This window comes from Apium graveolens, unplaced genomic scaffold (assembly GCF_009905375.1).
Source record: "Apium graveolens cultivar Ventura unplaced genomic scaffold, ASM990537v1 ctg5255, whole genome shotgun sequence".
In the NCBI taxonomy this organism is placed as follows: domain Eukaryota; kingdom Viridiplantae; phylum Streptophyta; class Magnoliopsida; order Apiales; family Apiaceae; genus Apium; species Apium graveolens.
Window position 1 is genome coordinate 40545 of NW_027418889.1, and position 17458 is coordinate 58002.

Genomic DNA, 17458 nt, shown 5'->3' on the forward strand with positions numbered 1-17458 from the left:
CATATATAGTAATTCAATCTCAATTCTCTTAGTTAATGTTATTTAGTATAATTTCTTAGTTTAATAAAAACCCAATTTGTTATTTGTCTTAGCATTGAGCGATAGCCATAAATTGTTGCATTGGTGCATAAATTGAACTTAACCTAAACCAGTCTCCGTGGGAACGAATTTGATTTATATCTTATACTACTTGCGCACGTGTATACTTGCGTGAATATTAGTGCATGTTTTCGCCCTAACAAGTTTTTGGCGCCACTGCTGGGGACTCGGTGTTAATTTTTAGTTTATGTGCTTGTCATCAGTGGTCTTTAAAGTTCACTGACTCGGATTTTTTTACTTTCACGGTTTATTTGTTTGTGTTTCAGGTACTCATTACAATGGGAGATCCAGCAGCACGAACGAAAGCCTTAATGGATTTTTTTCAACCCAAGTTCAATGACATTCAATCTTGCATTGTCCGGCCAGCTATCACAGCTAATACCTTAGAGATCAAGCCTGGAATAATTCAATGGGTACAAACTTCAGTCCAGTTTGGGGGATCTCCAATGGAAGATCCCAATACACACATTAGGGATTTATAGAGATCTGCGACACCTTCAGGTTCAATGGTATTTCTGAAGATGCTGTGAAGCTGAGACTGTTCCCATTCTCTCTGAGGGACAAGGCTAAGAGCTGGTTACACTCTCTACCAGCTGGTTCGATTACTACTTGGGAAGATCTTGCTCAGAAGTTTCTTACTAAATTATTCTCTATGGCGAAGACAGCTGCAATCAGGAATGCTCTTACTCAATTTACGCAGCAATCAGGAGAATATTTATATGAAGCTTGGGAGCGCTACAAGGAGATGTTTAGGAAGTGTCCTCATCATGGAATGCCTGATTGGATGATCATCAATTGTTTTTGCAATGGGTTGGGAGCACAGTCCAGACCCATGCTCAATACAGCATCAGGTGGAGCCTTATGGACGAAGAGCTATAAGGAAGATTATGATCTAATTGAACTGATGGCTGCTAATGAATATCAGTATCCAACCCAGAGATTGCCACAGAGCAAGGTAGCAGGAGTTCTTGAGATGGATACAACTACGGCTATCACTGCTCAACTAAAAGCGTTGTCTATGAAGATCGATTCTCTGGCTAACTATGGTGTTAAGCAGATAACCAGTGTTTGTGAGTTGTGTGCAGGTCCGTATGCGACAGAGCACTGCGCTATATCTAGTGACTCAACTCAGTTTATGAGCAACTTTCAGAGATCGCAGCAACAAGTTCCTTCCACTTATTATCCTGACAACTGGAATCATCCTAACTTCAGCTGGAGCAACAATCAGAATGCGATGCAATAGCCGTTCCAGCAGTTTGGAGCAAAATAATTCAACCCTCCTGGTTTTCAGCAACAATTTGCATTAAGACAACAACTCCAACTTCAACAACAAACTCATGATGCAGGTCTATCTTTGAATGAAAGATCTGAATTGGGGGAGTTGAGGCTTATATGTAAAAATCAGGCTCTTATATGCCAAAGCCAGGTTGTTTCTATCAAGACTCTAGAGAACCAAATAGGGCAAATTGCTAATGCCTTATTGAATCGACCACCAGGAACGCTTCCTAGTGATATAGAAGCCAATCCAGGAAAGAGGGAAGTTAAAGAACAGGTGAACGCCATCACCTTGAGGTATGGAAAGGTCGCAAGCCCCCAAATTCAGCCAGATGAAGAGCCTAAAAAATCTCAAGATTCAGAAAATGCAGTTGTGGCTGAAGAAGAAGTGCAGAAGGAAGCAGATGTGGAACCAAGGAAGACTACTGTGGAATACACTCCTCCTGAGGGTAATACAGGGGAGAAACAGATCTATCATCCACCTCCTTTTCCTAAGAGGCTACAGAAGAAAATGATGGATAAGCAGTTTGAGAAGTTTTTAGAGGTGTTCAAGAAACTTCATATCAACATACCTTTCGATGAAGCTCTTGAACAGATGCCTGGCTATGCGAGGTTTATGAAAGGTATTCTCTCTCGGAAAGTGAAAGCTCGATGACTTAGAGACCGTTGCTCTAACGAAGGAATGTAATATTGTGCTGCAACAGAAGTTGCCTCCGAAGCTTAAAGATCCTGGAAGCTTCACTATTCCTTGCACCATTGGAAACTTGTCATTCGACAAGTGTTTATGTGATTTAGGAGCTAGCATCAATCTGATGCCCTTATCTATCTTCAAGAAGCTTGGTCTGCCTGATCCGAAACCAACATACATGTCATTATAACTAGCTGACCGTTCCATCGCTTATCCACGAGGTATAGTGGAGGATGTCTTGGCCAAGGTGAATAAACTCTTCTTCCCTTCTGACTTTATAATTCTTGATTTCAGGGAAGATAAGAAGATTCCCATTATCTTGGGGAGACCATTCTTAGCTACTGGCTGAACTATGATCGATGTGCAAAAAAGAGAGCTTTCGATGAAGGTTTATGATCAAAAAGTAACTTTAATGTGTTCAAGGAAATAAAGTTACCCACAACTAAAGAGGAGTGCTTTAAAGTAGAGCAAATTCAGGTTTTGAATGCACCTCCATGGAAGAGGAAGTTGGATTTTCCATTCGATTCTCTTGGGCTAGCAGAGCTGAAAATTTCTCAGGAGCAGTTTTGAACCATTTATTCAAGAAGCTCCCATACTTGAGCTTTACCCACTACCAGATCACTTGAGTTATGCATTCTTAGGTGCACCACATGATAAGGGCTTGGGATATATTTTTGATGATGTAGAGAGTGGCTAGACGGATCTTCCAGTTCCTACAGAGGGTTCTTCTCATGCGCCACAGACAGTTGATAGGACTGGTGTTGGGGATGCGCAGTATAGAAGATTGACTAGGCATATGGAGGCCATGCATGACATTCACCATCGTTTTGCTGAAGATTTGACACACGCTTTTGGTACTGTTATTCGAGACACTGGTGGCGAGGTTGATTGGCCACCTGATCCTCCACCCGACGAGGGTGACTCTCCCGCTAATTAGGTATGCCTGAAATCCTTATTATTACCTTCAATGAGGACATTGAAAATTTTAAGTCTTGGGTGATAATGTAAGGATTAGTAGTGTGTGTGTGTCCATATATATTTATATAGATTCATATTGCATGTTTAGTTGTAGTTCATTCATATTTTTGCATGATTATTCATTTAGGACATATTTGTTTGTTTTTATGTGATTTTATATAGTTGCATTTGCATGCATATTTAGCATGATCCCTTAAGATGAACTATGATATTAGATAATTTGATGTTGATTTCAGTGTGGTGATTACGAATAGAGGGATGTTTAAGTCTTAATGAATTGATTTGCATGCCAGAAACAAATATTTTCACAAAGTCTTATAGGGTTGCTTTTGATCTAGATCATGATCATACTTGTTTGTTGTTGAGATTGAATCACTTGGTTATATTTAGAATTTGTGATATTCTCGTAATGACGTAAAAACACTGATTTTTTTATCTGGAGAAAAACTTGGATTACATTGCTAGTTGTTGTAAGGCTAGGCGTCAAATGGCTAGTAGTCGGCTCATATTTTTATGAGTAGTCTAGGGTTGAATGAGATGGAGCGAAACGCACTCATTTAGAAATTATTGAAAAAAGGAAAAGAAAAAAAAGAAAAAAAGAGAAAAAAAAAGAAAGAAAAAAAGTATGTGTTTATGCATAATTGATCAAGAGTGAGCTCTTTAATACTCGAGTTATTAAGGGGACTTTGTGCCCAGTGACCTAAGGCTTTTATAGTCTGGGATCCGCTAACCTAACGCTCGCTACATGGGTATTATTGCATAAGTCTTTAGGGACCTCATTCATTGCACGGTCAATTAAGCATCTTTGCTATGTGTTCAATAATAGTGTGAATCCTTGTATAACTCTAGTAGAAAGGAGGTGTTGTGAGTCATATTGCGTTTATTGTTTATTCTGTTTATAAACTTTTGATTGTTTCGATGATAGATAAGTTATGGTTATTGATCTAGTATCGAGAGATATCTGTTAAGCATTCCACATATGCACGTTTCTGGTTTGTGAGTTGGTTTGTTGGATTTATTCGAGCTCTGTTTAAAGTCATTGCATTCTTAGATGCATTGTCTTATTCATTTGGTTATGGTTATTCCGAGGGGATCAATTGCATTATCATTTAGTTGCATTCACATAGTTGCATTCATGCATTAGGTTTGTTTTGTAGTTTTGAGTCTGTTTATGCTTGAGGACAAGCATCGATTCAAGTTTGGGGGTGTGATCAGTGAAAGGAATATGTCCTAAGTCCAATCATGTATTAGGATTTAGGAATAACTTTTATGTAATCTGTTTTGATTTCATTGATATTAATAAAGACTTGTTTTGTTTTTATTACGGGCTTTATCTATTTAAGTGTTTAAATAAGATATACCATAGTTTAGAGTAAAGCTTTTTATGGATTATGATGAGATCATAACAGTGAGACCTAAAAAGATGATAACTCTAAACTTAAATAGTTCCTGGTCATAGGATTACTAACTGGTAATTAATAATCCGCAAAGATCGGTACATACTATGCTTGCTTCATTATGAAGGATGTCTGTTCTCATAGACATTTGTGTGGTGACACTATAGCTAGTATGTAGGTGCTTATTATAGAATAAGTTCACTGAACATGACTCGCACAGCTGAACAACTGATGGAGTTCACTCATGTGTCAGCAGTTGTTCACATAGTGATAGTTGTACAAGTATCCTTAGACTTGAGGTCATCATAGTCATCTTGTGTACACTGAACTATGCTTTGGTTTAGTTCTTAGTCTCCAGGGACAATTATTAGGGCTCTTCTGGGTATAGGAATTTGTACACGAAGATAGTGTATGATCAATAAAGGATCTACCCCTTCCAGTGAAGGAAGAGAATGTTCAAGGCTGATCCACTTATGCTAGTTCAGGAATCTCTGGCCAGAGTAAATGAAATTAGAAAGGAGTTTCTAATTTGCATAGAACTACGCATAGTAAATGGTAAGCAAAGTGATTGAACTAGATAGGCTTGACACGAGATCCATGCCTTGTATTTAATCGGGACATTGTAGGGTAGAAGGAGTTTATTGTACGGTAACTATTCACTGAATATGTTCTTGGTATTCTAAGCAGTGAATTCATATTATCCGGATATTCGCGATATGCTGAGAAGTATCCCTCACGATGTAGAATAAATATGATTAATTAATTAATCATATTTAATAAATTAGAAAATTTATATAAATAATGATAAAATAGTTTTATTATTATTTATTTATACTACCGGCTTAATATTGAACCTACAGGGTCACACCATAAAAAGAGAATGATTTAATGGTGGAGGAATTAATTAATAATGGCTAATAATTATTTATTTATGAAATAAATAATTAATTGGCAAATTTAATAATTGATTAAATGAGATTTAATTGATTATAAAGTAATTAAGAAAAGTTCTTAATATTATTAATTAAAGGATTTAATTTTTGGAAATTAAATCAAGAGAGAGAATTATTTCTAAAGTGTTTAGAAAAAGGATTAATGATTAAAAGGTGTTTTAATTATTAATGAGAATAATAAATGGGATAATAATAATAATATTTATGGGAAAATTTCAGCTGAAAATTTTGCCTATAAATACACTATTATAGACCCTAATTTTATTCCAACCTCGAAACCCGAAAACCCAAAAAGTTTGGAAAACCCAATTCTCTCCACCTCCTTCCTCCTCCTTAACATCGTTTTCTTGGTGGATACCGGTGGAGTGCTTCACACTTGAGGAGCAACTGCTAAGGATCTCTGATCGTTGTCTCCGAATTATTTTAAAAGGTTAGATTCGATCCCTCGAATTTTTATTCACGATTTATATGCTTTGATTTGGATTTTGTATGTGTAAAAGTGTTTTACCATGACCCCGCTGCGTTAAAATCCAACACTGGTATCAGAGCATAGGTTGTATGCATATAGATCTGTGGTAAAAATTTCAGAATTTTATGTGCTTGTATGAATTAATTATGATTTTTACAAGTTATATCATGGATTAATTTTGTCTGATGAGAAAAAATTTCTCAGAATAATTTTGAATGTTGATCTGGGTTCTACAAGTGTTGTAGATCGTCTGGGTATTTTTTTTCATAATTTTATGATGTATAGATTTTTTATTATGAATTTTTGAAGTTCTTGCAATTAAAATTCGTAATTAAATAAATAAATATATGTATATATAGTATATATATATATATATATATTTGTATATACATCTGCTACATCTGCTGTTGAAACAAGAATGGCACGGAAGAAGTCAGACATGGCAGAGTCGACAGAGAATGTCAGGCGGCTCGTTTTCCGAGGAAGAAGAATGGCGGCTGCTGAAAAAAAAGAAAAATAGGGGTGTCATGCATTCCATGAATGCGTTACACACCTGTGGCGCATTCACGGAATGCGTTACACCTTTTAATTGGTTAAAAGGCTTGTAACGCATCACCGGAATGCGTTACAGGGCTTGTAACGCGTTCCTGTAATGCGTTACAGCCCGACTGTCCACATTAAATTTGATTTTTTGGGAGTTTCGTAACTCCGTTTTGGGCGTGCAATATACCGTTGGATTCGTTTCTTCGAGACGGATCTAATGGAGTGATCAATTTTAGTTTATATAAAAGTTTTGAACTGTTTATATTTCCATGAAGTGTTTTAAAGCTGTTTTTGATTGTTTTAATTGATTTTAAATGCTTCATGTGATACATAGAGATGTATAATGCTTAGAATAATATGCTAGATGATGTAACATGCCTACCTTGATGTTTATTCATGTTGATATATGTGATATATGCTTAGTTTATCATGCGATGATAGATTTAGGTGAACTTAAATAAATATAAGGCGTTTGTTAGACAACCTAGTATAGTGAAATTGTTTCATAACCTTAATAATAATATTATGAATACAATCATGAGATTCTTGTGTTTATGAAACACGTAATTGAATATGAATTTTCGATATGAGAGAAAGGATGATTCTGTCAACAACAGATTTCTATCTGTAAGAAAGGGTTATTAAGTGACGCCTCTTGACAATGCTCCACCCGATCTGGGAATCATCTGATTATTGATTATTGATTTGAAATATTTAATTTAAAAGGAAGAATTTCTTTATAATATGATTATGATTGTAACGTAATATAATCCCTCTAAAATTAAATAATATCAAGTAGTAATTGGCCAATGATACAATGGGCTTGTGTCGGTCATAGCCTTCCAACATGATAAAAAAGTAGTTCTTATTTTTGAATCATTGTCGGTTCGTGCTACAGCCGAGGGCTTTGACTTCGAAATAAGAAATACTTGTATATTACATAGAGATGTGTGCATTGAATAAGAATCTAAAGGTCGGTACGTGCTACAGCCGTGGGCCTTTGGGGACTGATTCAACTGTACAGAATGTTGGGTTAGACTTGACTTAGAATATTGAGTTTGTCGTGCTACAACCGAGACTCAATTATTCAAGAGGCTAAAGTTTAATTAGGGAATAACATGAGATGTAATTGACAAGAGTTGTCTGCCTATTGAACATTGCATGGCGGTTCATGCTACAGCCGGGGTTGTGTAATGGAATGTAGGATCCCTATTCTCACTAGCATTATGAATTCTTAATTTTTCACGTAGGGGGTTGAATAAATTAAGAAAACTAGTGGGAGCCACTTATGAATAAAGACCCGATTCATATAGTGTTTTGAAATAAAATCGAATATTTGCTAAGTGTTGTTATGTGTTTATCATTTACATAATTACTTTGTACGTTATGTCTTCTGCACTATCACTCAGGAGCATACTAGATGCTCACAAATTGACTGGTCCTAATTATGCTGACTGGCTTCGAAACTTGAGAATTGTTCTCAGGATTGAGAAGCTGGAATACGTGATTAACTCACCTAAGCCTACTGAACCTGCTAGTGATGCACATAATGATGAACATGGTGTGTATCGTAGGTGGATAGATGATACAAATGTTGCTCAATGCATCACGCTAGCTTCCATGAACATTGAGCTACAGAAGCAACATGAGCATATGGATGCTCATACTATCCTCATGCATCTACAAGAGTTGTATGATGTGGCGGGGAGGACAGCTCGATATGAGATATCGAAGGAGTTGTTCGGTTGTAGGATGTCTGAGGGATCATCTGTGAATGACCATGTACTTAAGATGATCAATTTGATTGAACGTCTTGGACAACTTGGTTTTGCCATGGATGGGGAGCTGAGCCAAGACTTGGTCTTGCAATCGCTTCCGAGTTCGTTCTCGCAGTTTGTTGTGAACTTTTACATGAATAAGTTGGATGTCAGCCTGCCTGAACTCCACAACATGTTGAAGACTGCGGAATCGAATTTTCCCCCTAAGAAGAGTTCTGTTCTCCTAATTGGTGAAGGTTCCAATCCTAAGAAAAGGAAGAGGAACTCTTCCAAGAAGAAGAAAGTAGGTGAGAAAACGCCGGTTCCACCAAAAGCTGAAGACCCCAAGAGCAAAGTAGTTTGCTTTCACTGTAACAAGGTGGAGCACTGGAAGAGTAACTACAAGGTTTACCTTGCAGAATTGAAGAAGAAGAAGGGTAGTGAGACTATCGCTTCTGATTCAGGTATGTTCATGATAGAAGTGAATATGTCATTAAATCAAATTTCTACTTGGGTATTAGATACCGCCTGTGGTTCTCAAATCTGCAATTTGTTGCAGGGACCAAGGAGAAGTAGGACTCTTGAGGAAGAGGAGGTGATTCTACTGATGGAAATCGAGCAAGAGTTGCTGCTGAAGATGTAGAATCATTTCATTTACATAGGCCTACGGGCAAGACTATTATTTGAAATAATTGTTATTTTGTTCCCTCGATTGTGAGGAATATTATTCCCATGTTAGACTTGGCTGGATTTTTATTTATTATTGAGAATAATGAATGTTCTATTCTTAGAGATAATATTCTTTATGGACGTGGTGCTTTAAATAATGGTCTATATGTATGTGACATAATTTATTTCAGATTGAACAAACTAATAAAAGAAAAGGGATGATGAAAATCTCACTTTATAGTGGCATTGCAGTCTCCATTTAGTGGACATGGAGAGAGGGCTGCAGATTTGCTAGGAATGGTACACACAGTTGTATGTGGACCAATGTCTACGCAAGCCATGGGTGGATTTTCATACTTCATTACGTTCATAGATGATAGATCTGGATTCGGATATGTGTTTGATGAAACACAAGTCTGAGGCCTTTGAAAAGTTCAAAGTATATAAGTATGAAGTGGAGAAACAACCAAACATAGTATTATAACTCTTCGATTAGATCGAGGTGGTGAATACTTGAACGAAGAGTTTCTGGATTATCTCAAAGTAAATGGTATAGTCTCCCAGTGGACTCCTCCAGATTAGTATCTAAAAGGAGAAATCGAACATTGTTAGACATAGTTCGGTCCATGATGAGCTATGCAAATCTTCCAGTATTCCTATGGGGTTATGCATTGGAAACCTCAGCATATTTACTGAAGAAGGTGCCTTCCAAATCTGTTCCTCAAACTCTATATGAGATATGGAAAGAAAGGAAACCGAGTCTTAAACACGTTAAGATTTGGGGATGTCCAGCTTATGTCAAGAAAGTTGACCCAGATAAGCTGGAATATCGATCTGGAAAATGTAGTTTTGTGGGATATCCTAAAGAGACTTTAGGGTATTACTTTTGCACCGATCATCGGGTGTTTGTCTCCAGACATGCTACCTTCTTGGAAAAGGAGTTTATCCTTGAAGGAAACAGTGGGAGCAAAATTGAACTTGATGAAGTTCAAGAAGCACAAACTACTACAGATCGAGTGGAAACACCTGTTCTGACTGAACAACCTTTTGTGGAATAGCCCATTCATAGATCAGGGAGAGTGTCTCGCCAACCTGAGAGGTAATATGGCCTTGTCATTGAGAATGACAATGAGTTGTCGATCATTGATGATGACGACCCTGTGACCTATAATGAGGCTATGAGTAGTGTTGACTCAGAGAAATGGCATAGTGCCATGAAATCCAGAATGGAATCTATGTATACGGTATATAAAAGATAGATTATAGCAGATGGCCAGGTGGTGACCTATAAGGCCAGGCTTGTGGAAAAAGAATTCAAACAAAGGCAATGGATTGACTTTGATGAAACCTTTTACCTGTAGCCCTGTTAAAATCAGTTCGGATTTTGCTTGAGTTTGCTGCTTACTACGACTATGAGATCTGGCAATTAGCCAGATGGTTTTCTTTCCAAGAAAAATGAAAACCTAGTGTGTAAGCTACTGCGAACCATATGTGGTTTAAAGCAGGCTTCTCGAAAGATAGAACATTCATTTTGATGAGACAATCAAAGAGTTTGATTTTATCAAAAACGAAGATGAACCATGGGTCTACAAAAGGGTTAGTGGGAGCGCGGTAACATTTCTTGTATTGTATTGAATTAGAGTTGACACACATAACAACATAGCAGACCCACTCACAAAGCTACTTTATGAAAGTCACTTTGATCGTCATAAAGACAAGATGGGTATTAGATACCAGAGTGATTGGCTTTAGTACAAGTGGGAGATTGAAAGGAATATGTCCTAAGTCCAATCATGTATTAGGATTTAGGAATAACTTTTATGTAATCTGTTTTGATTTCATTGATATTAATAAAGACTTGTTTTATTTTTATTACGGGCTTTATCTATTTAAGTGTTTAAATAAGATACCATAGTTTAGAGTAAAGCTTTTTATGGATTATGATGAGATCATAATAGTGAGACCTAAAAAGATGATAACTCTAAACTTAAATAGTTCCTGGTCATAGGATTACTAACTGGTAATTAATAATCCGCAAAGATCGGTACATACTATGCTTGCTTCATTATGAAGGATGTATGTTCTCATAGACATTTGTGTGGTGACACTATAGCTAGTATGTAGGTGCTTATTATAGAATAAGTTCACTGAACATGACTCGCACAGCTGAACAACTGATGGAGTTCACTCACGTGTCAGCAGTTGTTCATATAGTGATAGTTGTACAAGTATTCTTAGACTTGAGGTCATCATAGTCATCTTGTGTACACTGAACTATGCTTTGGTTTAGTTCTTAGTCTTCAGGGACAATTATTAGGGCTCTTCTGGGTATAGGAATTTATACACGAAGATAGTGTATGATCAATAAAGGATCTACCCCTTCCAGTGAAGGAAGCGAATGTTCAAGGCTGATCCACTTATGCTAGTTCAGGAATCTCTGGGCAGAGTAAATTAAATTAGAAAGGAGTTTCTAATTTACGTAGAACTATGCATAGTAAATGGTAAGCAAAGTGATTGAATTAGATAGGCTTGACACGAGATCCATGCCTTGTATTTAATCGGGACATTGTAGGGTAGAAGGAGTTTATTGTACGGTAACTATTCACTGAATAGGTTCTTGGTATTCTAAGCAGTGAATTCATATTATCCGGATAGTCGCGATATGCTGAGAAGTATCCCTCACGATGTAGAATAAATATGATTAATTAATTAATCATATTTAATAAATTAGAAAATTTATATAAATAATGATAAAATAGTTTTATTATTATTTATTTATACTACCGGCTTAATATTGAACCTACAGGGTCACACCATAAAAAGAGAATGATTTAATGGTGGAGGAATTAATTAATAATGGCTAATAATTATTTATTTATGAAATAAATAATTAATTGGCAAATTTAATAATTGATTAAATGAGATTTAATTGATTATAAAGTAATTAAGAAAAGTTCTTAATATTATTAATTAAAGGATTTAATTTTTGGAAATTAAATCAAGAGAGAGAATTATTTCTAAAGTGTTTAGAAAAAGGATTAATGATTAAAAGGTGTTTTAATTATTAATGAGAATAATAAATGGGATAATAATAATAATATTTATGGGAAAATTTCAGCTGAAAACTTTGCCTATAAATACACTATTATAGACCCTAATTTTATTCCAACCTCGAAACCCGAAAACCCAAAAAGTTTGGAAAACTCAATTCTCTCCACCTCCTTCCTCCTCCTTAACATCGTTTTCTTGGTGGATACCGGTGGAGTGCTTCACACTTGAGGAGCAACTGCTAAGGATCTCTGATCGTTATCTCCGAATTATTTTAAAAGGTTAGATTCGATCCCTCGAATTTTTATTCACGATTTATATGCTTTGATTTGGATTTTGTATGTGTAAAAGTGTTTTACCATGACCCCGCTGCGTTAAAATTCCAACAATAAGTGGATTTTATATCCACTTGGAATGCTTCATTACAAGCTTAAATTGGTGTTTTGGACTCAAGTTGTTGGTATTTTGATATGTTTTTGTGTTATTGCATTTCAGGTATCAGTTATATGAAGAAATGAGCTTTTAAAGGAAATATGATAAAAAGTGATCCGATTTGGAATACAAGGCCATTGTCAAGTTGTAGAGAATCTCAATAGCTTCGTGTGGGCAGTTGAATCGTCTAATTCTAACGAGTAGAACTCTAGTTATGGCCAAAACAAGATTCATCAGAAATTTTTCCAGACAAGAGCTGAGCGCCCGCCCAGAGAGCTGAGCGGCCACCCAAGGCGCGGCTGGTCGCTGATTTCACTGAAAAAGCTTTTTTTGAGTGGAATTTGACGATTTTAAGAGTCCAGGTCCACTAGGGGCGTATATATACTTAAAAAAAGGGTTTTCATCATCTGGGAAGATTTGGATACCAAAGAGAAGACCTGGAAGCACAGAACAACTCCGAAAAAGAAGATCTTATTTTCAACTTGTGATTCTTTGAATTAGTTGTAACTTTAGATGTTCATTTTCGTTCTTTTTGAACCTAGATCTCGTTTATTAGTACTTTAATCATTATTCAGTTTATTAAGACCTTGTTTTATACCATGCTTTCATTGGAACCTGTGGTGACGATGAGTTCAATTATGGGCTAATCGTTGTCATGAGGTTCTAGCGGATTTACTTATGGATTTTAATAGTTAATTATTTCGATATCTTGGTGTGTGGTGATTGATTGATACCCTAGTATTGGTTGTGCTTATTCGTCTTATGTGCGTAGCTAACATATAAGATAGCGTGTTTATCTCTATTGAAGCGACAATGAATATAGAGGTTTAGAACTTGTCATGGTAGCATAAGTTCATGTATTGTATGCATGATTAGTGGGTGACTCTAACGGTTTTACTTTCCCTATGTAATCATTATGGATAACTTGTGCTTAAACCGTTATGTTGTCAAATTCTATAGACATATAGGGTCTCAATATAATTGGTGCCTATTCAGCTTCTATCACTTTTGTGGATGTCTGGTAGAATGGTACTCGTGCAACGAAAGTTGGCGTTTATCAGTTTCGTGTTATCTTATTAGTGTCATCACGATTACATGTTAAGGTTAAGAACGAAAAGGCTATTGAATGAAGTGTTTAATGAAGTTAGAATCCCATGTTTGTCATATATAGTAATTCAATCTCAATTCTCTTAGTTAATGTTATTTAGTATAATTTTTTAGTTTAATAAAAACCCAATTTGTTATTTGTCTTAGCATTGAGCGATAACCATACATTGTTGCATAAGTGCATAAATTGAACTTAACCTAAAGCAGTCTCTGTGGGAACGAATCTGATTTATATCTTATACTACTTGCGAATGCGTATACTTGCGTGAATATTAGCGCGTGTTTTTGCCATAACAACATTGATAATCTGTACTAAATTATTAAATTATAATATGTAAAATGGTTATAACTGTTTTTTAGTTTTATTCGTTCATTAAAAGATATTGAATATTAGTTATTTAGTAAATAAATAAGAATTATTTAATATATTTTTTAAAAATATATATTTAAATTGAAAATTGATGACCCTATATAACCAAATAAAAGATAAAATTATTTAAAATGTCCCAAAAGTACAAACACTACGACATAAATGACTTATTGCAACATCAAAATTGTGTTTTATAGACCCCGTTTAATTATAGACCTCATTTAATGTTGCTATAGGCCAAAAAAAAGCTATAGCAACACTAAAGCAATATTGGGTCCTAACTAGTTACTATAGGTATCTATAATAACATCAAAATATGTCTAAGGTAACATATCTTAAATGTTATAAAAGATCCATATAGATGTTGTTATAGCATCCTATAGCAACATATATTGGTATGGTATAATAGCTATTATGATTAAAAAAAGTGGGCCCCACTTATAGTTTTTAAAAATTCATATATAATAATTTGCTTGTGCTTGTTTTTCCTTCAAATTCATAAATACAATAAAAAAATGAATAAATATATCCAAAATATAAATGGAAATATTCTAAAAATATTAGTCTAACAATTCAAATTAAATTAGCAAACATAAAACTCGTGAGTTATTATAATTTGAGGAATGAAGTCCCGTAAAAATTACATTCAACTATCATCGAGGAAAGTATATCAAGTTCTGTAAAAGTACATAATCTTAGCAATAGTAGCCGCCAGCTAAATTTTACCCTGTATAGTTGTTGCAGCTTCCTTCTTTTGGGCAACCTTCCTGCTTGCATCCATCCCTATGAGATAAATATAATAAGCTTACTATACACTTATAGAAATATAGTTACATTCCTGATTGTTAAGAAATTAAAACTATACTAGTAAAATAAGCTGCAAGACAAATTAGTGCACATATATAAAAATTTCCATGATTAGATTACACTTACAAAAGCGGTGATGGTGTTGATGCAAATTTGTATGCGTAAAATTATTATCAGTCTTACATTCTTGTCATCCAGAAGGACAACAAGCAGAGCAGCAGCTAAACAACCAACATCAATCCTTGTACTTATAGAAATGTTAATAAAAATGTTAATAGAAAACAGTTACAAAATCGAAATATGTGGCAACAATTATAGTTCAAAACTTAAAAAAATTAAACATCTTGAATGATACTAGTAGGTAGTTTCCACAAGACAGTAAGTGCCAGTGCAGAGTGTTTCTCTTGCACTACAAGAACCTAAAATGTCCATCAAATATACGTGTCCTAAAATTTACAGTTTTGTAATTTTTATGCAATTAGACTTAATGGACAAAATATAAGAGAACGACATGGGAGAGGGGGAGGGGTTCTATTTCACTTATTATACTTGAGCAGCCATCACTAAATAAAACTAATGTCTTTTTGACTAGTAAGGTGATTCAAAAAAAAGTCGAACTTAAGTGCTTACAATACGAATAATATTAAAGTTAGTTTTACCATATTTAATGCAGGAAAAATGCAAAACAACGATTAAGGTATGAGTCTTAAGATAACTTTGGCCTTAAAGTTTGAAAATAGAGCAGTTTATATTTTTAAATAACTAATTCAAACTGAACTATATGACTACATCTTATAAGAAAGTAAGATCTTTATTTTTAGCAAAATAAACCATTATCCATTTCCCCTTTTGTCTGAAAATTTCATTTCCCCACTTTCCAATTTTTAGACGCCAACCAAAATTTTACCAGCTCCACTCAATTTGACGATTTACCTTTTATTTAATCTTTGTAAAATATAATAATATTTTTTAATTTTCACACATTATAAATATTTTAATAATATATTATTTTAATTACTTTATAAAAACTCAAAGCTATTAAAGTATTTATCTTTTAAAATATAAATTATTTAAACAAAATTTATTAGTTTATTAAACTAATTACTAAAATTTATTCATTTAATTTTAAATTCAAATAAACTATTTAATATTAAATATATTAAAATAAATCATCTGTTTGACATACTTTTACTTTCAAAGACAAATTAATAAATTATTTTATTTATATCAAATATTTTAAATAATAAATTCTTTATAATTAAAATTTATTTATTCATAGGCTATGAAAATACGATATCATGTGTTATTTTGGTTAACACCTCATTGAGTTATGGCAACATACCTTTACGGCTTTGGTAACACCCATAACACAGGTGTTATGATAAGGCGAATATTTCATACCTATAATAACATACGCTAAGTCAACACCCATGCCGAAGTGTAACAATACACCATTTATGGCGTAATGAAAAGGCCCAACATGTTTACATGATACGTTAAATCGTGATATATATACAGTGTTTCATGTTCCATATCATGGTGTATGTTGTGTAGTTTGCTGCTTGAATCAAAAATAATTTCGCCGTTTCAACCAAAAATCGTTACAGTATTCCGCGTATCCATATATCATCCATCTCACCAACAATACAATCATTAATGGTATCTTTGTTCATCCCGTATGCAACCAGCATCAAAATTACCCATCTCATATATCTCTCCTCTTCCACCACCAAAAACTCTATTAAATCTCATTAAAACTCCACGCACAAACAATCGCACACACAACTCTATAGCATCCCATTATTCATTTAACATTTAAACTCCCATCAAGTACCACCTTTAAGCCACCCCATAAAACTGGCTAAACGAGAGCTTCTTCAATTATCATTAGCTATAAAAGAACACCTCAATTTTCTGGTCTAATATATCTTTCTTTAATGTTAATCAAAGAATAGCAAAAAAAGTTACAAAAAGTCGTAAATCACTGTAAAGAGGACATATATGTGTATTCCTCTTTAAATAAGCAATTATATTATATATTAAATATAAGTTAATTCGTTTATCACAGTAGAGAGGTAGATGGGGTCATAAACCTTACAAGGGGGTATATTGGGTCTAACCTCTAAATTAATTCATTTGCCACAATTAACCTCTCAACCTCTCAAATGCATACGTTAATTCATTTGCCACAATTGAGAGGTAGATAGGGTCATAAAACTTATAAGGGAGTATATAGGGCCCTAACCTCTCAAATGAATGCATATTAGTACTTTTCTCACTATTGAACACCTAAAATTCAGATAATATTAATAATATATATTAGAACTACCAAATTATATTATTAGTTACAAACAATACACATTATTTATTAAATAATATTAGGAACGGTTTATTCTCACGGATAAAATTTACACTATTGAAAGTCTCACTCTTTCAGGCAAACGTACATTAAAACATGTATTACTTACAGTCTCGCTTCCAAACTTCAGTGCCCGGGGATTGACGAAGATCTAATACTACTACATTCTTTTGTGGTTGTTACATAAGCGTGTATACTAGTTCGAAATATATACCAATATTCAAGTTTTAATTTGATAAAGAAAACCGTAATGAAATTCAAAACAACATTACTTATACTTGCATTTTAAAAAACCTTAACAAATATGTAATCACTTTTGTTTATCACGATATCATACTTGCATTTGTATACAAATTATGGGAATGTAGTGATCTTTATAGTTTATAGATTTGTTATTCTCGATTAATTTAGCGATTGAAGGAATTTGAATGATTTTAGAATAATAATCAGTTATCCATTGCAGTAAACAAGCTAGAGCGAATAAGTCGGAGCAAGTTATATGCCATA

At 34.4% G+C, this 17458-nt stretch overlaps 1 non-coding gene across 1 annotated transcript; it reads right to left on the reverse strand.

Moving 5' to 3' along the window:
* Positions 1–766: 766 nt before the first annotated feature.
* LOC141702509 (small nucleolar RNA R71) lies at positions 767–873 on the reverse strand. The gene has a single exon (XR_012567148.1). It is a non-coding gene; the product is annotated as a small nucleolar RNA R71 (small nucleolar RNA).
* Between the last annotated feature and the right edge of the window lie 16585 nt (positions 874–17458).